This window comes from Budorcas taxicolor, chromosome 18 (genome assembly GCF_023091745.1).
Source record: "Budorcas taxicolor isolate Tak-1 chromosome 18, Takin1.1, whole genome shotgun sequence".
Classification (NCBI taxonomy): domain Eukaryota; kingdom Metazoa; phylum Chordata; class Mammalia; order Artiodactyla; family Bovidae; genus Budorcas; species Budorcas taxicolor.
The window spans coordinates 3,441,672-3,465,997 of NC_068927.1; the positions used below are offsets into that span (position 1 = coordinate 3,441,672).

A 24,326-nucleotide genomic window follows, 5' to 3' on the forward strand; every position below is an offset into this window, starting at 1 on the left:
ACAGCTTCTGGGCATAGCTCCTGCCTTCCTTCCAGAGTTCTGTCACAGGAAGTGGGCCTGGAATGCAAACAGACAGCTCTCCCAGCTTCCTCCAGGTCCCTCCCCTTCCTCCCTCCCCCAATAAATCTCTTGCAAGTTTAATTTCATCCTGTTGCCTGCTTTCCTGAGGACCTGAACCAATATGGCAAGTACATCATTTTCCTATCGGCACCATCAAAGGAAAAATCACTCTAAGAACCTCTAAATATCTGGGAAGTACTCTCTTGATCCTTAAAGATGAAGAAACTCAGACACAGAGAGATTGACTTTCCCAAGGTCACACAGCTAGCAAGCGGTAGAGCCAAATCTGAACCCAGATACCTTTTTCCCAAAGTCCATTCTCTTTACCACTACACCAAACCTACTTTGTAGGACTGAAAACAGACAAAAGTACTAAATATATGTAAAGTGCCCAATACAAGGTGACAGTGAATCGAGGATGGCATTAAGGATGACACCTGTTAAAGAGTTAGCGCACCCACTCACCCTGACCCATAGTTAAGACACTGATTTTCCATCCTCACAACACCACTGCCGGGTATTCTGTCCAGTTCACAAATGTTAGTTGATACTGCAGTCATGACTAGGGCCTGGGTCGCTCAGATTCTCATTTAGGTAATGGGGATAATGAAGGTCATATACAGCTTGTACAGACAGGTGTGTCCAGCTCCAAAATTCATGTCCTTATGCACCCTGCAGAAACAAGACCTCTCTCCCGGAGTCTTCGCCCTCTGTCATACTTAACATTTGTAGATCTTAGATACTAAGGCCTACTATTCCAACATTCTGCACACTTCCAATAGAACTTCACCTACTGAGGTCAAGTTGAAAAGGTTTTTAATGCCCTCAGCCACATGCTGCCCAACATTGGGATAGGGAAGGGGAGTCAGGGACAGAATAAAATAAGGCCTCTGCATATTTGCTTCTTGAAGAGAAGTAGGGCAGTGATTTTGCATTTTAAAGGGGAAAAAGTAGTTTCACGGAGGGATCTGATTTGCTTTCTGGGGAAAAAGGAAGGGAGAAGGAAGGTGACTGGAAGTAGAGATTACACTGAAAATCACACAAAGGAAATACAGTTGAGATGAGCGGATAATGAAGAGACCCGACGGGGTAAAATGAAGCAGGAAAAGTGACCTCAAAGGGAAAGTCACCAGCCCGGCACCCAGCGGCCCAGCCGCCTGCAGTCCCTGTCCCGGGCGTCCCCAAGTCCCAGAGCTCCTGTAAGAAGACCTGGGTCAACGGGATGAGGGGCCTGCAGGCACCCTACGGCAAGCGGGCGCTCGGGGGCGCCGGCAGAGTTCGAAGCGACTCTTCCCTGTAAGGAAACGGGCAGCCAGTGGCCCAGCTCAGTCCTGAGGGCCCAAGAGGCTGGCAGGGGTCGGCGAAACGGCTGGGGGCACCCGCGCGGCGCCGGGTCCGCGCGCACCCACGTACCTGCCCGCGCCCGGCGCCCCGCGCCGCTAGCTCTGTAAGGCGGGGCGGCGCATGCCGCGCTGCGCGTCTGGGAAGTGTAGTTTCAGGGCTCTCCCCGCCCGGGGTGGTCCCTCCCGATTCCCAGCTCCAGGCGACTTCGCGGGTGCTCAGACAGGGTCCGAGCCACGCCTTCCTAAAGAGCAGTGAGCCGCCCCTTCGAGAAGGGGTGTGGAGCGGAGACGGCGGCTCCGCGGGGCAGCAAAACTACAACTCCCAGAGGAGCCAGGGCGGCTCCAAGACAGAACGCGTTTCCTGGGGCTCGAGTTCCAGGCTTGGGGTGTATGCATTTGTTTAACCCCGGGGCCGGGGAGTCCTGCGCAGGCGGCAGAGCGGGCCGCTTCTCGGCTCCGCAGAGGCAGAAATCAAACCCGGAGAAAAAACCCACAGGCCTTGTCCCAGCGTAAGCGATCACCGTCCGATTGGCAATTGACCAGGCTTGCACGGGTTCGTCACGTGGGTCCTTCCGGTAGAAACGTCACAACGCTAGTGAGAAGATGTGTGGCTCTTTTGGAAAAGTTATGAATGGCAGCATTGTTTGTAATCCCGGAAAAGTGGAAACGCGCGCGCGCTCAGGGTACTGAAAAAATAAATTAGGCACAGCCATACAACGGAATACTATGCAACAGAGATAATTGGCTAGGTTGACATATGCAACAGGGAAAAATGTTCAAGTCATTTTGTTAAAGAACATTATGTATGGGAAGCTACTCATGTCAGAAATAATGTCTGTGGACATAATAGTACACCTGGACAGGAACAGGACTGGAAGGAGCGCACCCGGAGGAGGATACTGCCAGGAATGGGCAGGGGCAGGGAGACCTTGAACTTCATTTGCACTACTTGAGTTTTTCTTATGAGAATGTACTTTACAAAACTGCTGTCATTGATAGGGAGCCTGGGAGGCCCAAGCAGTGAGTTTCAGAAAAAATGTGACATTCCACTCACTTTTTGTAACCTTGGCCAGTCACATGGCTATTCTGTGTCACATACTCTTTATCTGTGAAATGGGGTAATAATTGTATCAAATGCCTGAGATTATTATGAGGATAAGATAAATTCTTGACTCCATAGTAAATGCTCCAAAATTATTAACCCTTGTTATGACTATTGCTGTTACTCCCACATGGCCCCCTTAAAGCTGAATCAGTGGTTTATTCCCTGTTGTATCCTCAGTCACCGGAACATGCCTGGGACATCGTCCGTGGTTAAAACAATGTGTTGAATAAAGGAATGAATAAAGAGCAATCCCGTGCTCAGCTTCCACTCCCCCACTTCCTCCCCCAAACCTCTCTCCATCCCCCTTTCTCCCCCTGGAGTCACCCCCTCTCTTCACTTGGCCCAAGTCTCCTCCTTCCTGCACTTAAGCACCCACTCCTTCTGTGAACCCAGGAGGCCTCCAGGAAAGCTGTTCCTAGCAATGCAGACCCTGCTCTGCAGTGGAGGAGAAGGAAGGGGTGCCTGCAGCTGCAGCCCTGGGGGTGGCTCAAGGGAAACAGTGAGCTCCAAGGAGCTCAGAGGCCAAAGGCTTCCCCCCACATCCTAGGGCAGGCAGGCTCACTGGGTCGGGGTCCAAGGCCACTAGTAAAGATAATCACAGAGGTTTTTTCAATGAGATCAAGTCCTCAGTGCAGCCTGTCAGCAGCAGACACAAAAACGTGTAGCTCTCTACCCCCCATGATCTGGGTAGACAGAGCCATAAAAAAAAAAATTCTGATGTTATAATATAGGATAGATTCTAGGGTTCGAAATCAGACAAATCCTCTCCAGTTCTCATCACTTTCTGACAGTGTGAGCAAACCACTCAAATTCTTTGAGCTTCAGTTTCTGCCTCTGTAAGAATACAACAGTATTTGCCTAACGGTCTAGCACGTCCCTGGCACGGAGTAGGCATCCAGAAGTAAAGTGAACTGAAAGTCGCTCAGTCGTGTCTGACTCTTTGCAACCCTGTGGACTATACAGTCCATTCTTCAGGCCAGAACACTGGAGTGGGTAGCCTTTCCCTTCTCCAGGGGATCTTCCCAACCCAGGAACCAAACCCAGGTCTCCTGCATTGCAGGCAAATTCTTTACCAGCTGAGTCACAAGGGAAGTCCAAGAATACTAGAGTGGGTAGCCAATCCCTTCCCCCAGTGGATCTTCCTGACCCAGGAATCAAACTGGGTTCTCCTGCATTGTAAGCAGATACTCTACCAGCTGAGCTATGCAGGTAGTCCAAGTAGGCATCCCACTTCCTTATCAAACATGCTACTAGAGTGTGAGGGTGCAAGACTGGAAGGCTTCTTGGAGGAGTTGCAATCTGCAGGACCCTGCATGAGACGAGTGGCTGCTGGAGGATATCCCTCTGGGAGTCAGGGCTACCCAGGGATATCTTAGGCTGAGTTCCCTAGATGCAGAACCAGACAGAGGGATTCTTGTGAGAGTGACTTTTTAGGGTAGTGAGGGAGACAGAATAAGGCAGGGGAAAAAGCAAACTAAAGATGGCTTAGCTAAGTCTAGCCTCAGTCTCATCCTCTGGGGATCTCAGGAGCATAAAATGCACCACAGGGCTTATTTTAGAAACAAGGGATCTGGACTTTGTACCCCACATCAGTCGTTCACTGGCTATGGGTCGGCCAGGGGGAGGTAGGGAAAAGAGGAGCAAAATTTCCTGGGCATCTCCAGGCAAAGCGGTTCACAGGGACTGATAACAATTCTCCGGAGAAGGAGTCAGCTATGAGATGCTAGCAGCCAGCACTCATAACAGCTGGGGAATGGGTGGTCCATCCCTGTGAAAGCATATAACCAAGAGCACTTACTGCAGGGGAACTGCTGAAGAGATGGGAGCTAGATGATGAAGGTGAGGAGAGGATAATAAACTCTCCTACCAGTCTTCCAAGGAGAAATTGAAGCAGCTGATTATTTTTTCCTCTTTTTTTCCTTGCCACTCCACGTGACTTACAGGACCTTAGTTCCCCGACCAGGGATGGAACCTGTGCCCCTGCAGTGGAAACGTGGAGTCCTAACCCCTGGACTGACAGGGAAGTCCCGGGTATGGTTTTAAATAATCAAAATCCAGACCTGATAGAATAACCAAATAGGTAACCCTTTTTAGAGAGCTATTAAGTGTACTTTATCATTAAGTGGCCATCTTCCCCAAAGCCTGACTTGCCTTTTCCAAATATCTTATGCAGCATTTTCCAAAGAGTGCTGATATAGGATGTGTATATATCTATATGCATGCTATAGGATGTACATATATACACATATATGTATATATATTCTATAGGATGTGATTATATATTAATAGTAGGATATAGCAGGAAATGGCAGCCCACCCCAGTACTCTTGCCTGGGAAGTCCCATGGACAGAGGAACCTGGTGAACTATAATCCATGGAGTCACAAAGAGTCAGACATGACTTAGCAACTAAACAACAACATAGGATGTTCACAAGTGTTGCTTCAGGAGAGGTAAAGATCCACTAAATAAAGGTAAATGGGTTTATTTTATCCCCACAACTTTAAAATAAATAGACTGAGTAAGCAAAATGTGTGTGTGTGTGTATATATATATATATATATATATATATTCATACAATGAAGTACTACTCAACCATAAAAATAATGAGATATTAATGCATACTGCAACATGGATGAATCGAAAATGTGCAAAATGAAAGAACTCAGGCAAAAATTACTAACTATTTTATGATTCCATTTGTATGAAGTGTTCAAAATAGTTAAATCCATAGAGACAGAAAGCAAGCTCAGTTGCTAGGGGCTGGGGGTGGGAAGAATGGGGAGTGATCTCTTAATGGGTACAGGGTTTTCTTGTGAATATCCTATATTATAACATGTGAGGTGATGAAAAGGTTTTGGAACTAGAGGTACTGGTTTCTAGACACTGTGAATGCGCTAAATATACTGAATTGTATGCTTTATCATAGTTAATTTTATGTTCCGTGAATTTCACCTCAACTTAAAATAAACGGCACTGAGGGACTTCCGTGGCAGTCCAGTGGTTAAGACTGCTTTTTCAGTGCAGCGGTCATGGGTTTGATCCCTGCTTGGGGAACTAAGATCCTACATGCCGCACAGCCAGAAAATGTTAAAACAAACAAACAATGACACATTTAGTGTGCTTGTTGCTAATGGGGTGTCATTGCTCCCGGGTCTTCTCAGTGGACAGGTACAGAGCTAGGGAAAAACAATTCCTATATGGATGGGGAACCTCTAGGCTATGCTATAAAGCATTTCACAAATATGTTAAGGAATCCTTTTTTCAGGCCATGCCTGCAGCTTGTGGGAATCTTAGTTCCTCGACCAGGGACTGAACCTTGGCAGTGAAAGCTTAGAGTCTCAACCCCTGGGACTGTTTATATACAGTTTCTCTGAGCTGAGCCTTAGTTTATACACCAGATCAATGGTCTCCATTGATACAATTGAAAGTACACTTTTTAAAAAGTTAAATACTTTTAAGGTCTGTCAGAGTGTTTCACAAGGTCTCAAGCTCTGAGAAGACAGGGTTCAATTCTTCAATTTCAGTTATTTTCACAGTGCCTACCAGTGTGCTTTGCGCATAATGTGTAGTACACATTCTGTGGATGACTTTGGATAAACCACACTATCTCCCTGAGCTGTCTGCCGATCTAAATCTGCCAGAGGCTAAGAAATAGTCAATCTGATCAGTATTTCTGGAAGGTCTGTTTGGACCTACAAAAGCCCGAAAGCCTCTTGATGAAAGTGAAAGAGGAGAGCGAAAAAGTTGGCTTAAAGCTCAACATTCAGAAAACGAAGATCACGGCATCCAGTCCCATCACTTCATGGGAAATAGATGGGGAAACAGTGGTAACAGTGTCAAACTTTATTTTTGGGGGCTCCAAAATCACTGCAGATAGTGACTGCAGCCATGAAATTAAAAGACGCCTACTCCTTGGAAGAAAAGTTATGACCAACCTAGATAGTATATTCAAAAGCAGAGACATTACTTTGCCGACTAAGGTCCGTCTAGTCAAGGCTATGGTTTTTCCTGTGGTCATGTATGGATGTGAGAGTTGGACTGTCAAGAAGGCTGAGCGCCGAAGAATTGATGCTTTTGAACTGTGGTGTTGGAGAAGACTCTTGAGAGTCCCTTGGACTGCAAGGAGATCCAACCAGTCCATTCTGAAGGAGATCAATCCTGGGATTTCTTTGGAAGGAATGATGCTAAAGCTGAAACTCCAGCACTTTGGCCACCTGATGCGAAGAGTTGACTCATTGGAAAAGACTCTGATGCTGGGAGGGATTGGAGGCAGGAGGAGAAGGGGATGACCAAGGATGAGATGGCTGGATGGCATCACGGACTCGATGGATGCGAGTCTGAGTGAACTCCGGGAGATGGTGATGCTGCAGTTCATTGGGTCGCAAAGAGTCGGACACGACTGAGCGACTGAACTGAACTGAGCTGAACTGAACTACTCTCCAAAAGTCTGTTATCTAGTGAAGTAATGATAACAAAAGGGCTTACCCTGGTGACTTAGTGGTAAAGAATCCTCCTGCAATGCAGGAGATGTGGGTTCATTCCCTGGGTCGGGAAGATCCCCTTGGAGGAGGGCATAGCAAACCACTGCAGTATTCTTGCCGGGGAAGTCCAATGGACAAAGGAGCCTGGCGGGCTACAGTCTATAGGGCTGCAAAGAGTTGGAGATAACTGAAGTGAGTGAGCAGGAGCAGAGCGATAACAATGACACCATCAACTGAAGCCTACCCAGTTCCATTCATTTAATCTTTAATCTGGATTAACAACATTTAGATCATCTTTAATCTTTTCTCTTACAATGCTTTAACAAATATCCATCTCTATGTGTAATTAAGAACATGTTCAGATAGGATGGATACCTCCTTAGAAATTACTAGGTCAAATTGCGTGTGCATGTGTAATTTGAAGACATTACCAAGTTGCTCTTCGCAGAGGCCGTATGGATTTCCAACCGCACTGGCAGTGTACGACAATCCTTGTTCCCCATACTCTTCCCAAGATAGCTATCAAGCTTTTTGATCTTTGCCAATCTGATAGGTGAAAAATGATATCTCGGTGTGGTTGTAATTTGCATTTCTTTTATTATAACAAGTGAAACTCAGAAAATAAGTGTCAGAACTTGGAAGAACTAAAATCCTTGTATACTGTTGGTGGGAATATAAAATGGTACAGCCACTGTGGAAAACATTATGATGGTTCCTCAAAAAATTAAAGGCAGAATTATCATATGATCCAGGAATTTCACTTTTGGTATACATCCAAAGGAATTGAAACCAGGAACTCAAAGAGATATTTGTAAACCCATGTTCATAGCATCTTTGTTCACAATAGCCAAAAGATGGAAACAACCCAAGTGTCCATCAACAGATGAATGGATAAAATGTGGTACATATCAGTGTATACAATAGAATATTATTCAGCCTACAAAAAGAAGGAAATCTTGACGCATGCCACAACATGGATGAACACTGAGGACATTATGCTAAGTGAAATAAGCCAGGCACAAAAGGACAAATATTGTCTTCATACTTGCGTGCCTTGATAGTCAAATTCATAGAGACAGGAAGTAGGCTGGTGATTGTCAGGGGCTGGGAGGAGGGGAAAGTGTGGGGAGTAACAGCTTAATGGGCACATAGTTTGAGTTTGGGAAAACCAAAAAATTATGACAGTAAATGGTAGTGTTTACCATACAACAACTTGAATGTACTTACTGCCACTGAACTGTATAATTAAAAATGGTTAAGATAGTAAATTTTATGTATATTTTACTACAATTTTTTAAGGATATTTTTAATGTGGACCATTTTAAAACTCTTTATTGAATTTGTTACAGTGTTGCTCCTGTTTTATTTTTTGGCTTTTTGGCTGTGGGCATGTGGGATCTAAGCTTCCCAAGCAGGGATCAAACGCGCAACTGCTGCATTGGAAGGTGAAGTCTTAACCACTGGACCACCAAGGAAGTCCCTACCATAATTTTTGTTTTTAAAGGGTGAAGCTACTCATGTTTGCATGTCACAGCCATTTGTGTCCTTCTCTGCGAACTGTCTGTGTTCTTTTCACAGGCCCCATTGTTCCTTGGTAATTTTACTGATTTACAGAGCACTTTGTCTTAGCCTTTTCTACCTGATATAAATTGCAAAATTTTCTTCCACTTTTCTGTTGACTTGGTTTCTGTTGTGGTTTTGGTTTTTAGCTGGGTATGCTGTACACATCTGACTAAGCTTTAAAAAAACATTTTATAAATTATAAACTAGAAGTTTGGGATTAACATTGTGAGTGTGTGTGTGTGTGTGTGTGTCTGTGTGTGCGTGTGCGCTCATTGTGTCTGACTCTCTGTGACCCATGCGCTGTAGCCTGCCAGGCTCCTCTCTGTATGGAATTTTCCAGGCAAGAATACTGGAGTGGGTTGCCATTTCCTCCTCAACATATACACGTTACTATACATAAAACAGGTAAACAACAAAGACCTACTATATAACACAGGGAACTATACTCAATATGGTGTAATAGCCTCTAATGGAAAAGAATCTGAAAAAGCACCCACGTGACACTGTGCAGGAGACAGGGATCAAGACCATCCCCAAGAAAGAGAAATACAAAAAGGCAAAATAACTGTGAAAAGAAGGGAAGCGAAAAGCAAAGGAGAAAAGGAAAGCTATACCCATTTGAATGCAGAGTTCCAAAGAATAGCAAGGAGAGATAAGAAAGCCTTCCTCAGAGATCAATGCAAAGAAATAGAGGAAAACAATAGAATGGGAAAGACTAGAGATCTCTTCAGGAAAATTAGAGATACCAAGGGAACAAACACTTCATGTAAAGATGGTCACAATAAAGGACAGAAATGGTGTGGACCTAACAGAAGCAGAAGATATTAAGAAGACATGGCAAGAATATACAAATCAGTTCAGTTCAGTCGTTCAGTCGTGTCCAACTCTTTGCCACCCCATGAATTGCAGGACGCCAGGCCTCCCTGTCCATCACCAGCTCCAGGAGTTCACCCAAACTCACGTCCATCGAGTCGGTGATGCCATCCAGCCATCTCACCCTCTGTCGTCCCCTTCTCCTCCTGCCCCCAATCCCTCCCAGCATCAGAGTCTTTTCCAATGAGTCAACTCTTCGCATGAGGTGGCCAAAGGATTGGAGTTTCAGCTTTAGCATCCATCCTTCCAAAGAACACCCAGGACTGACCTTTAGAATGGACTGGTTGGATCTTTTTGCAGTCCAAGGGACTCTAAAGAGTCTTCTCCAACACCACAGTTCAAAGCATCAATTCTTCAGCACTCAGCTTTCCTCACAGTCCAACTTTCACATCCATACATGACTACTAGAAAAACCATAGCCTTGACTAGACGGACCTTTGTTGGCAATGTCTCTGCTTTTGAATATACTATCTAGGTTGGTCATAACTTTTCTTCCAAGGAGTAAGCGTCTTTTAATTTCATGGCTGCAGTCACTATCTGCAGTGATTTTGGAGCCCCCAAAAATAAAGTTTGACACTGTTACCACTGTTTCCCCATCTATTTCCCATGAAGTGATGGGACTGGATGCCATGATCTTCGTTTTCTGAATGTTGAGCTTTAAGCCAACTTTTTCACTCTCCTCTTTCACTTTCATCAAGAGGCTTTTTAGTTCCTCTTCACTTTCTGCCACAAGGGTGGTGTCATCTGCATATCTGAGGTTATTGATATTTCTCCTGGCAATCTTGATTCCAGCTTGTGCTTCTTTTCCAGCCCAGCGTTTCTCATGATGTACTCTGCATAGAAGTTAAATAAACAGGGTGACAATATACCATACACAGAAGAAGTATATAAAAAAGATCTTCATGTCCCAGATAATCATGATGGTGTGATCACTCACCTAGAACTAGACATCCTGGAATGTGAAATCAAGTGGGCCTTAGGAAGCATCACTACGAACAAAGCTAGTGGAGGTGATGGAATTCCAGTCGAGCTATTTCAAATCCTCAGAGATGATGCTGTGAAAGTGCTTCACTCAATATGCCAGCAAATTTGGGAAAGTCAGGACTGGGAAAGTCAGTCTTCATTCGAATCCCAAAGAAAGACAATGCCAAGGAATGCTCAAACCACCACACAATTGCACTCATCTCACACTTAAGTAATGCTCAAAATTCTCCAGGCCAGGCTTCAACAGTACATGAACTATGAGCTTCCAGATGTTCAAACTAGATTTAGAAAATGGAGAGGAACCAGAGGTCAAATTGCCAACATCTGTTGGATCATCAATAAAGCAAGAGAGTTCCAGAAAAACAGCTATTTCTGCTTTATTGACTATGCCAAAGCCTTTGACTGTGTGGATCACATCAAACTGGAAAATTCTTAAAGAGATGGGAATGCCAGACCATCTGACCTGCCTCTTGAGAAATCTGTATGCAGGTCAGGAAGCAACAGTTAGAACTGGACATGGAACAACAGACTGGTTCCAAATAGGAAAAGGAGTACTCAAGGCTGTATATTGTCACCCTGCGTTTTTAACTTATATGCAGAGTACATCATGAGAAACACTGGGCTGGATGAAGCAAAAGCTGGAATCAAGATTTCTAGGAGAAATATCACATAATAAAATGTTTTTTTTTATTATGCGATAGTTTCAAATAAAAGATTCCTCTCAAATATTTGTACTTTCTTTACATTGGTAGTTGTCAGATTTGGGGTGATTTATTTTTTCACCACTACTTTCTGAATGTTTTACTTCCATCAGGGGTCCATTATCTGTCTTCATTTTTCATATTGGTAGCCATTGGTGATTTTTTTTACTAGATCCAGAGTTAAGTTAATATTTGAGCAGATGGTTCTCCAACTGTCCCTACACCATTTATAGAATAATTCATCTTTCCTCTCACTTATTTGAAATGTATCTTTACCATATGTCTTTACCATATTTCTGTATCTGAGTTTATTTGTAGACTTGCAGGTCTATGTTATTGATCTATTACACTATTCTAAAGGTATGTTTATAATATGTTTAATATCTGAGAGGACATTCACTACTTCATACTACTAGTTTTTCAAAAATTTCCTCACTCATGATTAAATAAAATTCATTTCTCTTTGCCCATTTGGGCCTCCTCTCTCTCCTTTAGAGTGTATTGTGTACTTGCATAAACCAGACCTCCTTAGGAGATAACCTTCCTTAATCTTGTAAGTGGTCATGATGACACACCAGTTGCTTTTTACGTGCACATCTGGGGTCTGTAAACTGTCAATATGTCATTTGATGAATAACCTTTTGTCTCAAGAACTTATATAATTGTGCTTTGACTTCTGATAGGCAGAACAGTCCTCAGGTTGGCTCAAATAGATTTTTCCATTTCTTTCTTAGATTTGACCATTGATTGATTTTTTTTATTGTTGGCACTAATCTTGCTTATTATTTTTTCAAATGAATTTTTTTAAAAAGAGTTATTTATTGGCTGTGGTGGGTCTTTATTGCAGTGCTCGGGCTTCTCATTGCAGTGGCTTTTCTTGTGGCAGAACACGGCTCTAGGCACGTGGGCTTCAGTAGCTGAGGCTCGCTGGCTGTAGAGTGCTGGCTTAATCGGTGTAGAGCTTGTGCTTAGTTCAGCAACATGTGGACTCTTCCCTGACTAGGGATCTAATCAATGTCCCCTGCATTGTAAGGCAGATTCTTACCCACTGGACTATCAGGGAAGCCCTTCAAATGAATTTTTAAAATAAACTGACCTGCTCCTCTTCCTCCCTCTCCAAAAAAAAAAAACAAAACAAATGCTGCTGGTATTTGTACTGTGATCACATTAAATATACAGACTGACTTGATTTCTTTTTGACAGTCTTTCTATCCAACAGCATTTTTTTTTTCACTTACTCTTTATAACAGTGCTACAAGAAGGGTCTGTTATTATGGCCATTCTGTTATTATTATCGCCATTTTACAGATCACAGAACTGTGTAGTTTGCTGGGGGTCACATAGACCATTAGGTGTGGGAGCTGACCTTTCTGGGTCAACCAGAAAGCAGGGGAGGGAGGCAGCCACCTCCTCTTTGCATGTTGCTACTTAGTTGCAGTTTGCCTCCAAAGCCACATGGCTCCTCTGTCTCCTTCCCTTCCTGGTCCACTGCTTCCCTTGCTGTGAATGGTCACCAGCAAAGGTCAGCTTTTAAGTCAATGGCGCGAATTCCAGTATGACACGAGAGGTGACATTCGCAGGTGGCTGTGCGGCTGAGGCCGCTGGGGAGAACCTTGAGGAGGAAGGAGAACCTCAAGGTAGACTTCAAACAGTCAGGCAGAATTTGGATGGGTGGAGAGGACAGGAAAAAACAACTAGCGAGAGGAAATGGGTAAAAACCAATCTGACATCTAACTGGGAGATAGGTGGGTGATGATGGGAGCTCCTGTTGGAGTTGTGGGATAGAGAGGGTCTCTGTGCTGCCCATGAAATGACATCTTCCGAGTAATCTGCTAACAGACATTTGGGTGATGGGTGTCAATACAAAAAGACTCATTCCCTTCTGCCTGTGAGGGAGGGTCGCCATTGCATGTGACTGAGGCGCAGAGGCAAAGTCCTTACAGGAGGCGCCTGGCAGCTGGTCTTAGGGGCAGGGCATGGAGTTGTATGTGGGTTACTTAACCCCCTGTCGTCTGTGACAGGCTTCCCGGGTGGCACAGCGGTTAAGAATCCGCCTGCCAATGCAGGAGATGCAAGAGAGGCAGGTTCGATCCCTGGGTTGGGAAGATCCCCTGCAATAGGAAATGGCAACCCAGTCCAGTATTCTTGCCTGGAGAATCTCACGGACAGAGTAGCCTGGCGGGCTATGTACGGTCCATGGGGTCGCAAAGAGTCGGACATGACGGAGCACGCACAGACTATAGTCTGCGACAGGGACACAAATCAAAAAAAATTAAAAACAGAAAAGCATTCAAGCATTCCCCAGAGAGGTCAGCATTAGTCAGGGTCCAATGCCTCTGGTGTCCTCTGGGCTACATGCCCAAGGACCTAGCAATAACTCACCCTTTGGCCTTTGGTGGATGGGAGGAAAGCTGGAGCCTGGGGCCCCAGGGCTCACCGCTCATATCCATTTAGTCAAAGATAAACAGAAACATCTTAATAGTTAACAAACAAAAGATCTTAATAATTGACACAAAAATAAACAAAGCAGGCACTAAAGTGGTAAGGACAGGTTTTAACCAATATGTTATTGATATACACTGCAACTTGGATTTACACAGAGGCGACTGGACACTTCAAAGGGAGAATGAAGTATGGAGGGAGGTGAGCAGAGAAGTGAAAAAGTACAAAGGGTTGGTCAGTGTAAATGCTGACTAGGTCAGCTGTATCTGTGAGCTGGCAAGTACTGAAGTTAGGATTCTACTCTCCCACAGAGGCCCTATTCTTTCCAGTGGTTATACTTCAAAGGAATGGCTTTCAGGTCCTTGAGAAAGACACATAATACATATACATTTGATTCACACCTTAAAGGGAAAGGAGGAAGTCACAACTGTAAGCCTTTTTAGTAAACACTCTAAGAAGGGGTGGGGGGTGCTTATAACTGGTATTGGCTAGAATAAACAGTAAATTTTTGAGCTTTATCAGGCAGGCACTTGGTGGGGGCAGAGCCGTCCCAGGGACGCGGCCTTGAGATATTAGAGACTACGCTACTGTGTTTAAGTCTTTTAATGTGGGGGAGGCTGTGTGTGTTAGTGGCTCAGTCCTCAGTCATGTCCAACTCTTTGTGACCCCATGGACTGTAGCCTGCAAGGCTCCTCTGTCCATGGAATTCTCCAGGCAAGGAGACTGGAGTGGGTAGCCATTCCCTTCTCCAGGGGATCTTTCCCATCTCAGGGATTGAACCCTGGTCTCCTGCCCTGCAGGCAGATTCTTTACTGTCTGAACCACCAGGGAGGAGGTGGATAAAGTCATCTGTGTTGAGAGTACAGTTTTTTGGTTTTGGGGGGGTGGTTTTGTGGCTGCGCTGTGTGGCATGTGGGATGTGATCTTAGTTCCCTGACTAGGGACTGAACTGCAGTGGACCAGTCGAGTCCTAACCAAGAGTATAGTTTTTATAGGCCAAGGTTGAGACATATTGGAGAAGCGGGCCTACAGGAGCCTGGTTAGAGTTTGGTGGAGCAGAGAACTTGATCATCCCACAGCTGAAATCGTGCCGGAGGGTGGTCACCAAGTTTCCTCTTGGAGTTCTATAGCTCCCAGAACATCAGGATAGCAGGTGGTTAACGGTCTACCCAGGTAGGTGTGGTGTGAGAGTCACTTTCAGATACCTGACAAGTCAAGAATCCACCTTCTGACCTCTCAATCCTCCAGCCTGTTATAGGTCATGGAACACCTGGAAGCAGAGGATTCTACGGAGCTGACCCTATCCTAGAGGTTTGAGATCTCAACCCCTGGCTTGCATCCATAGTTTGGGGAGTAGTACCAGGTATACCCTACAAGCTCCCCTTTGGAACAGAAAACCTTACCAGCTTTGAAGAGAATGCTAAAGTCTAAGGACTGGGACATCTTTCAGGCTCATGTGGAAAGTGAAAGTCATTCAGTCATGTCTGACTCTTTGCGACCCCATGGCCTAGACAGTCCATGAAATTCTCCAGGCCAGAATACTGGAGTGGGTAGCCTTTCCCTTCTCCAGGGGATCTTCCCAACCCAGGGATCAAATCCAGGTCTCCCACATTGCTGGTGGATTCCTTACCAGCTGAGCCACATGGAAGTCCAAGAATACTGGAGTGGGTAGCCCTTCTCCAGATCTTCCCCACCCAGGAATCAAACCAGGGTCTCATGCATTGCAGGCAGATTCTTTACCAGCTGAGCTCTCAGAGAAGCCCTCAGGTTCATGTAGCATTTTCCTTTTACTGCATCAACTGATTGATTTATTTAAAATAAAAAGAATGTTTTTGTGCTAAACTAGCCTGAAACCCCACTTTCTATGGCCTGGCTCCTCTGAGGCTCATATTATCCCACAGCAGGCTCCTCCCACGGGAGGGGTATGGGTCAGCTGTGTTTAAACAAACTCTCCAGGAGAATCTGATAGTCGCCTGTCAAAGAATCAGCGACTTACAGGCCTCCCTCTGCCAGAGGCGATAAAGCTTGGAGGGCAACTGGGAATTTCAACAATTTGAGGTAGATCTGGAAACTGGGGAAAGCACGTGCTAAGAGAAGACATAGAAAAATATTTCAAATGGTTAATACTTTGCCCTATGTGTGTACTTTGTCCTAAACAGTAGGGAGCTAAGGGGGTCAGCTAGAAAGAGAGTGGGTGGGACTGGAATTATCAATAGAAGGTCCCCAGGGGGGTGAGCGCTCCAGGAAACCGAGAGACACTCGGCCTCCTTTTTCCAGGCAGGGAAAACCCCACGCCCACGTGGGGTGATTTTTCTCCCGCCTGGGCGCAGCGGCCTCACCGCAGCTCCGGCCTCACCGCAGCTCGGGCTTGCGGAGCCCGGGCAGGAAGCCAAGCTAGCCTCAGGTCAAGGCTCTTTCCGCGCGAATGGTAACCGTCCCCAGGGTGAGGCTCTCGAGCCAGAGGCTTCGCCTGCAGCCCTGCGGCGGCTGCAGCGGACCACAGCCGTGTGAGGCATCCTCCGCTGCTGGGCGCCCCCCTCGAAGTCCAGGTATTCAGCCCCGGCACAGCGCGTGGCAGACCTCACACCCTGTCTCCGCCGTCGGTACCCCGGCCTCACGGGAGTGGAAACCTCCCATCCCCCTCCCCTCCCGCGCTGTAGACGCCCCGAGTCCCCTCGGGACTACAAAGCCCACAAGCGCGCGAGCTGGCGCGCTGTCTTCTGGGAGTAGTAGTTCCGCGCGCGGGGCTCTCCTGGCGGCGCGGCGCGCGCTGGACTCCATTTCCCAGGGTGACGAAGCGAGCGGGGGAGGGGGCGGGGCAGGGCCGGAGGATGTGAGTGGGGAGGGGGCCCTAGCCCCCCGCCCCCACCCTTCCTTTCCAGTCAGGCCGGGTGGGGGGAGGGGCCGGGCTGAGGCGGCGGCGGCGGCTCGCTCGGGGCGGGTAAGGGCGGGACTGGCCCGCTGCGGGCGGACTGGGGAGCCGCTGAGCTAACGGGTCCGGACGCCGACGGAGGCGGCGGCTTTCTCTGCACCGGCGGCGGCGGCGGGAGCGGCGAGCATGGCCCGCGCGGCGCCCGGAGCTCACTGAGGTGCGCGGGCGGGCGGGCGGGCGGGGTATAAGGCGCCCCGGGCCCCTCGCCGCTACGAACCCCCTCCGCGCGGGCAGCTGGCTCGACCAGCGGCCCAGACCCTCCCGGTCCACCCCGGCAACCTCCCCTGGGTCGGGGCCCTGGGATCCCCCGTGGGGGCGGTGGTCCTCTTGCCCTGGCCTCCCTCCCGGTTGCCCGCCTTCTGCTCCTGCACCTCCAGCCGTTCCCACGCGCGGCTCTTGCACCGCGTGGAGGCAGTCCCCAGCCCCGGGAAGTGCTCCGTGCCCCAGTCCCGACTTCAGTCCACTGCCTAGTTCGCAGCCCCAGCCCCGCGCGCGCTCCTGGCCTGTGCACTCCTTGGAGACCCTCGCCCCGCTCCTCCTGGCCACAGGCTGTCTGCACCATCAGCAGCTCTCTCCTCTTTGCCCTACCTGGCGCTGCCCCCGAGCCATCCACAGTGGCCCAGTTCTCTCTGATGAGACCGACAGCCTGACCTCCTTCCCACTTCGGAGAAACCGAGGCTTGGCACAAACCAGGAACTTGGCCAAGTCCATGCCCCAGCCCTGTGGTGCTGGTCTGAGCCCTTGCCTTGACATGAAAGAGTCATTTCTTCCCTCCAGTCATTCCTCTGTGACTGGACCAAACTTCCCAGTTGCCTGCTGCAGCTCTGTGCTGAGCTCACTTTAGTCTCCCTGTTGGCGTTTTCCCACTTCGGGTTCCCCCTCCTCCTTCCTGTATTTAATTTCTGGCCTCCTTTGCCTGTAGAGTCCCCCACCCATCACTCATTTACTCAAGTTAGCCTTTTGATTTCTATTTCTTGCCGACTGCATCCATCTCCCATCTTGCCTCTTGCTTTCAGCTACAGTAAAACACTGAAGAACGGAGTCTAAGGTGGTGTTGGGGGAAAGGGGAGAGGTGCTGGTGGTGGGAAGGGAGTGGCAGCCTCTTTCAGCTAAAGCTGCGAGAGGGCTCAGGGCACTCTGGAGTCCCTCGGTCAGTCAGTCCTAGCCAGTGATGCACACTCCCATCTTGTCTCTGGGACAGTTGTCTGGAAGCTGGTTGGTCATTTCTTCCTCTCATTATGCGTGGTGGACTCCACCATCCCTCCGAGATGGAGGGAACCTCCTACATTGGTGGAGATGGCGGCATAAGAGAAGTCTGGGAGACCACACCCCTAACCCTCATCTTCCTTCTGCTGCTAACTTTGGAGATGGTTGCCGGCAAAGGGAAGGATGCTGCTAGGTGCCCCCTGAGCGCTTCGTGGAGGAAGACATAGTGACTGTAGGTGGTGATCTCAAGTTTAGTTGTGGTGTTCAGGCTTTGAAGGAAAGAGGGAGCCAGGGCTCAGAGAGGTGGTGGAAACTTGCCTGTATCGGGTTTTTTTGTTTTGTTTTGTTTTCTTATCTTCCTTCGGGAGATTGACCCATGAGTCTGTCCCTTCCTAGCCCAGTTTTCAGCTTCTCAGTGGGAAGTTGGGGGAGGGAGGGAAATCTATGAGCCATCACGAAGGCAGGCTCTGGGAGTTCCATTGGGGTCCTGAATGAGCAATCTTGATCTGAACCAGATGGTTCCCTGCTTCAGCACCCCCTCTCTCATCCTCCCCCTTGGCTGTGAATAGGACATCTTTAACCCTGTAACTTGAGAATGGAGGTAGGGAGGCCAGGGGGCCAACTGTCTGTGTGCGTGTTTATGTCTGCATCTGTGCTCACCCTGTGAGCTTACCAAGGGCCTGTGGGAGTGACCCTGCGTGGGAGTGCAGTGCCAGGATGTGCTGTGTGGCATGCTCACAGCCCTCTAGGAACTTTCCCAGCCCAGACCCAACATGGGGTCAACTTCTCAGCTGCTAAGAACCACTGGGTGTGGCCTCATGGTCCATTTCCCCACAAGCCAAACCTCTGGACCTGAAAGATGCCTCGGGCGAGGATCACTCTTCTTTGGAAAACTACCTGCAGTTACCTGGAGTCTCAAAGAGCAGCCTGAGGTGGGGTGGGTTTCCTAGAATTGGAGTTCCCGCTTCCCAACTTGGAAAGAGAGGAGCTGGCGAGGGGAGGAGGAGCTGATTCCTTTACCTCATTCTGTACCCCATCCTGCCTTGTGTATTGTGTACTTGATTTTGACCTCTTCCCCCCGCCCATCCCCCCCCCCCGCCCCGTTAGACTGTGAAAGTCCTTCAGATGTGTCCTCGTTCCTGAAATATCACCCTGCGGCTCGGTCCTTGGCACAGAATAGGTGTTCAGTAATCCCCCTGAAGAGCTGTGTAAGGCGCAGTTTGCTGGGCCCCACTCCCAGACATTTCTGATTCAGGCAGTCTGGGTGTGGCCTGAGATTTTATTTCTGTACGGCTTCCTGACCATACCACTTGAGAACCACTGGTTTGGGGCCAGGAGAGTTGCCTGGGCAATTAATCCAGGCCCATGTAAAGTCTTCAGAGAGGCTGCCCCCCACCTGGTTTCCCCACCCAGGACTGTTCTGGTAGCTTCCCTGGGCTGGTCTTTTCCTGCCCTTCCCATGCTTTCCAGTGTTGGCTAGATTAATGGTTGGGGTGACTTGAGGGCCTGAGCCCCCAGTCCGCCTGTAACCACATAGCAGACACTGTGCTGTGGCCATTTGAAGGAAGGCCCGCACCACACCCCGCCCCACCCACCCCACCCCCACCCCCACCCCCCTCCCGCCCCCGGCTCCAGAGCAGGATGTTTAGGCACCAGGGCTTTGGGGAAGGACATGGGGAAGCAGACCCTGAACCAGGTGCTCGTCTGCCCTGTCCCTCAGACTGAGCAGGTTGGGTGCTGGCCGTGGCTGCACACTGGACAGGATGCCTGGAACTCTGAAATTGAGACAAACAGGAGGAACCCCTTACATTGTGCTTTAACTTTGCCACGCATTTTTTCATGTACTGTTTTTCAGGAGGTTTATAAGGCAGAGGTAGACCCAGGTGGGGTTACCAAGAAACGGAGATGCTCTGTGGGTCACACAACAGGCCCAGGGCTCATGATTTCAACCTGCCAAAAGAGCATCTGCTAACCCAGAAGCTGTGAATAGCTGGAGTGACGGCTGCTGTTCCTGAGTGGTTACTTCTAGCCAGGCACCTGGCTGGATGTTCTTGCATGTAGGCCCGTCACATTCTCACAGCAGTGTTGCAGGGTTAGCATTATTGTCACTTTTTCACAGATGAACTGAGGCTTACAGAACTTATGAGATTTGCCCATAAACTCAGCTGGTAAGTGGAGGATATGGAAGCCAGACGGGGTCTTTCTGACCCCGTGCTCTTTGTCCCTCACTGCCTGTGTTGCCCAGGAAACATGTAATTGGCCTTTGAGTTGTCTGCCCACAAAGCCTGGTGAATTTATTGAGTCTGGAACTCTGCCAGCTGTTGTGAGGGAGAGGATGACCAAGTCTCTGTCCACCGGGAGCGGGGTAAGACAGGCATTCCGATGTCCGCGGTGGGAGGCAGAAGGGGCAGCCGGGGGCTTGTAGGTTTAGAGGAGGATTCCCCAAAGAGGGCTCAGAAGGGGACTCTGGGTTGGGCCCTGAAGGGGAAGGCAGAGTTCCAGCAGTGCCTGCAGGCCGGGGAGCGTACTGGCCAGCAGGGGAAGGAGGGACCATAACGGCGCTTTCAGGGCATTTTCCCTTTTGGTTGGAGCATAGGAGAGGTATTTTAAAAGCAGTTTGGTTACAAGCAACACCTTGCTGACTTTGGTAGGAAAGGACTTCATTGGAAGGCTATGGTAACTCCTAGAATCTGAGGAATGACTGAGACCCGAGTCCCCTGCAGGGTCTTTTTTTAAAAGCAGTTATTCGTCTTTCTTTTCTTCTAAATAGGTCTTTAAGAAATTGCTAATTTATTTTATGTTTGGTTGTGCTGGCTCTCCATTGCTGTGCGCAGGCTCCTCTCGCTGCAGGGGCTGCTCTTGTGGAGAACAGGCTCTAGGGCGTGCGGGCTTCAGTAGTTGTGGTGCATGGGCTTGGTTGCTCCGTTGCAGGTGGAATCTTCCCAGACCAGAGATTGAACCCGTGTACCCTGCATTGGCAGGCAGATTCCTAAGCACTGGACCACCAGGGAAGGCCCTCTCCAGGGTCTTGGAGTAGGTATGTCAGGAGCCAAAGGCCAGCCTCTTCAGGGTACCACTGGGTCCAGGATAACTGCTCCAGCTGTACTCTGGGATTTTGTCACCATAGGTTGGGAGTCGTGTCCCAGGGAGGAGATGTCTGGTTGGTCCAGACTGGGCCATGCCTCCTCCCTGGGCCGGGGAAGGGCTGGTACAGTAGGCAGTCCCCCCAGACCGTATCGAGAAATTGGAGTCCCCAGGGGAAGAGGCAGTAGAGATTGCAAGAGATCAATCCCAGCACAGTGTTCAGTGAGGACTTGACTCGGCAGACGGCAGAGAGAGGGCTTGGTTCCGACAAGTTTCTGAGCAGGCAGAGGGCAGGCAGGTAGCAGGGTATGGCTGGGTCATAAGGGGACAAGGAAAGAAGGGAGGGAGGAAATGGAAAACTAGTTAGGGTCCAGGTAAGAAGTAATGAAGACTGGAAGCTGGCAGTAAAAATGGAAAGAAGGGACTGATTCTACAGAACTGTGAAAGTAGATATCTTCTGGAACAGACAGTCAGTTGACTGGGGTTAGACAACTTCCTTGAGAAGGCAATGGCACCCCACTCCAATACTCTTGCCTGGAAAATCCCATGGATGGAGGAGCCTAGTGGGCTGCCGTCTATGGGGTCGCACAGAGTCAGACATGACTGAAGTGACTTAGCAGCAGCAGACACTTCCTTGCCTGGGTGATGAGGTCAGGTCCTTTAGCTGAAGTGGAGCAGTCAGGAGGAGGAGGAGTTTGCAGGAGATGAAGCATCCTTACTTTGGAGGAGCTGTGTGCAGGATGCTGACAGCGTGCCAGGAAGCCTGGTTAGCTTGTTACTCTGGACTCCAGGCTGCCTGCCTGAGGTTTGGGGCCTCAGCCCTGAGCAGGTGGGGCCCCACAGCCTCAGGGGCCCAGTTCATTCTGAAAGCAACTGGGGCTTTGTGGTCCATGCTCAGCGTGCCTGCATCTCTTCTTGTCTCTCCATTTCCGCCGAGGGTGGCCTTCGCCTTCTTCCCCATTCCTCGCTCTCAGTTTCTGTGCCCCAACTTTTCCCCCACCGTGTTGTCCTAATAACTGAGCCCTTACCAACTAAAGGAGCTGGCCCAGCTCTCTGGAGACCTGGGTTTTAGATTTCCCCCTCTTTTCTTTAGCTACAAGTTCTCACTAACTATTAGGGCAGAGACCTGCAAATGACATTTTGCACGGAGAGGATGTGAACTTTGCCTGCTATCTGAGGAAAACAGGCATTTCCTTCCGTTATGCTGGGCTCACCAGGGAAGCCTGTGTGTGTCCTTAAGCAGCCATTCTGGGGCACCTCTTGGTGCTTATTTATAAATCATGATTGTAATTACAGCGTATTGTCAGTCACACTTTCACGTTGCCATTGCTGACAACTCCTAAGGCTCCAGGGCATAGGCTGGGCTTTGGGGCACCCCAACTTTCTAGCTGAGGACTGGAAAGGTTTCCTGCTGCAGGAATGGGAGGACTTCCCCGGTGGTTCAGTGGTTAAGATTCCATGCTTCCACTGCAGGGGGCTCGGGTTCGATCCCTGCTTGAGGAACTAAGATCCCACATGCCACTCAGCCAAAAAATTAAATAAATACATAAAAAGAAAGTGAGGAAGGGAGCAGGGTTCTCTGTGACGTGGGGCAGAAGTGATGCTGAAGGGCACTTATCCCTGCAGGTTTTCAGAGAGGATCATCTTTCTGGGGTGAAGAGGATGTCCCCCTCAGTTATAGCTGTTAGCATTCAAATGAGTGTGCTTTTAAAAAATTTTGTTTATTTTTTATTGAATTTATATAATTACTGTACAGAATTTTGCTGTTTTCTGTCAAACCTCAACATGAGTCAGCCATAGTGGATGTAATATTTTGCCACGCATGATATGAACGCAGTGCCTGCTACTCATGTACAATAAGGTGAACTAGGAACAAGAGAAATCTAGAGACAAATGTCATTTTTCCTTATTTTGCTGTCAGTGCTCAATTTGTATTGTGAAATAATCATATTAAAACAAAACAACAGTTCTGCTATCAGATGTTGAAAAACATCCTCAAATGGCTTCTTCCTTAAGGAGGATGTGACTGCAAATGAGGACGCTCAGAGAGGGAAACGGGTTGACTGACATCCCCCCGGCTGCAGAGGTCGGGAGCGGGTAGCCCAGGCGGCTCCTGTCTGGAGGGCGTCTCTCCTGGTTTGATCATGCTTGCCCGTGTGCATCTTTTTTCCTTGTCTCCCCTTCTCTTCCTCCCTAGGCTCAGGGTGGGGAACAGGAGGGGGACGCAGAAAGCAGCTCTGCCTGTGTGCAGTTGAGGCGCGAGGCCCATCCTGCTCCCGAGAGGGGGCTTGGGGGACAGAGGAGACCCTGAGGGGTCGGGGCATGACCCAGGGACCCCAGAGAGCAGTCCTGCCCTTGCTCCTGAGCCCTCCAGCTGTGGAGTCCCGGCACAGAGGGCCGGCAGCGCTCCCCGCGCCGGGCAGGTCTGTAGCCTTCTGAGGGAGAAAATCAGCAACAAACGCAAATCGCTAATTGGTCTAGAGGGGACTGCCCTGATGAGGAAAAAGTCAACAAGTTTTCTGTGTGGTTTAGAGGAATTTGGAGGGGGTAGTGAAAGGGGAAGTTGAGAGGTGGATGGTATAGGAAGAGGAACAAGGGAGGGAATTGAGGGCTGGCGTGGGGCTCCCCCCTCCCTGCCCGTGTCACCCCGCAGCCCCACCCTGCTCCTCCACTCCCTCTCCCTCCTTCCTCCTTTTTTTATTGACGTGTAACCGACATACAACGTTATATTAGCTTCAGGTGTACGACACAACGATTCCGCACTTGTCTACTCTGCGAAGCGACCACGAATTAGTTAACAGTCTGTCACCACGCAGTTACTACCTCCTTCCTCCTTTGCCGGGAGGACCCCTTTGGGTTTGCAAGGGACTCTCCCTGACCTTTGAGTAGAGTTCCCCCCAACCTCAAGGTCAGTTGAAAACAAAATACTTGTCGTTTGACGCTGGTGGAACCAGAGTCGGGAGGAAATGAAAGTCTCTGGCCCCTGAGCTGTGTCCTCTGCCCGAGCAAGCGAGCAGGCAGCAGCCAGGGGGACCGAGGCTGTGCCGCAAGGCAGAGGAGGGGCCGGGGGCCCGGCCTGTCTCTCTTGGGTTTTCTCGGGAGCCGTCTGAGGCCCGGGCAGCTGCAAGGGGCTTTCCAGCAGTTGGCCTTCTCTCTGTTCTGTCCTGTCCCAGAGGGCTTGGTATCTACCCGGGCCACACCTGTGTAGCTTCTGGCCGGTTCCTGGGTCCTCTAGCATGGCTCAGGAGGAAACCCCAAGTGTCACAGGTAGGGGGAGACAGGAAAGCTTGAAAGGGGTTAGGAGAGTCATGGGGACCCGTGTTGGGGGCGTCCCAGGTGGCTCAGCGGTGAAGAATCTGCCTGCCGATGCGGAAGTTGCCGGTTTGCTCTCTGAATCAGGAAGATTCCCCGGGGAAGGAGGTGGCAGCCCGCTCTGGTGTTCTTGGGTGGGAGATGCCAGGGACAGAGGAGCCTGGTGGGCCGCAGCCCAGGGAGCCGCAGAGCCGGGCTCAGCTCAGAGACTAAGCTGCAGCAGGGCGCCCCGTGCAGG

At 49.1% G+C, this 24,326-nt stretch overlaps 1 protein-coding gene across 1 annotated transcript in view; it reads left to right on the plus strand.

Annotated features, from left to right (window-relative positions):
* Positions 1 to 16,535: 16,535 nt before the first annotated feature.
* The window catches only part of ST3GAL2 (ST3 beta-galactoside alpha-2,3-sialyltransferase 2), a 47,168-nt gene continuing 39,377 nt past the window's right edge, over positions 16,536 to 24,326 (plus strand). The window contains exon 1 of the mRNA XM_052655443.1: positions 16,536 to 16,643. The gene's annotated coding sequence lies outside the window, so the exon portion shown is untranslated. The remainder of the gene's footprint in view (positions 16,644 to 24,326) is intronic.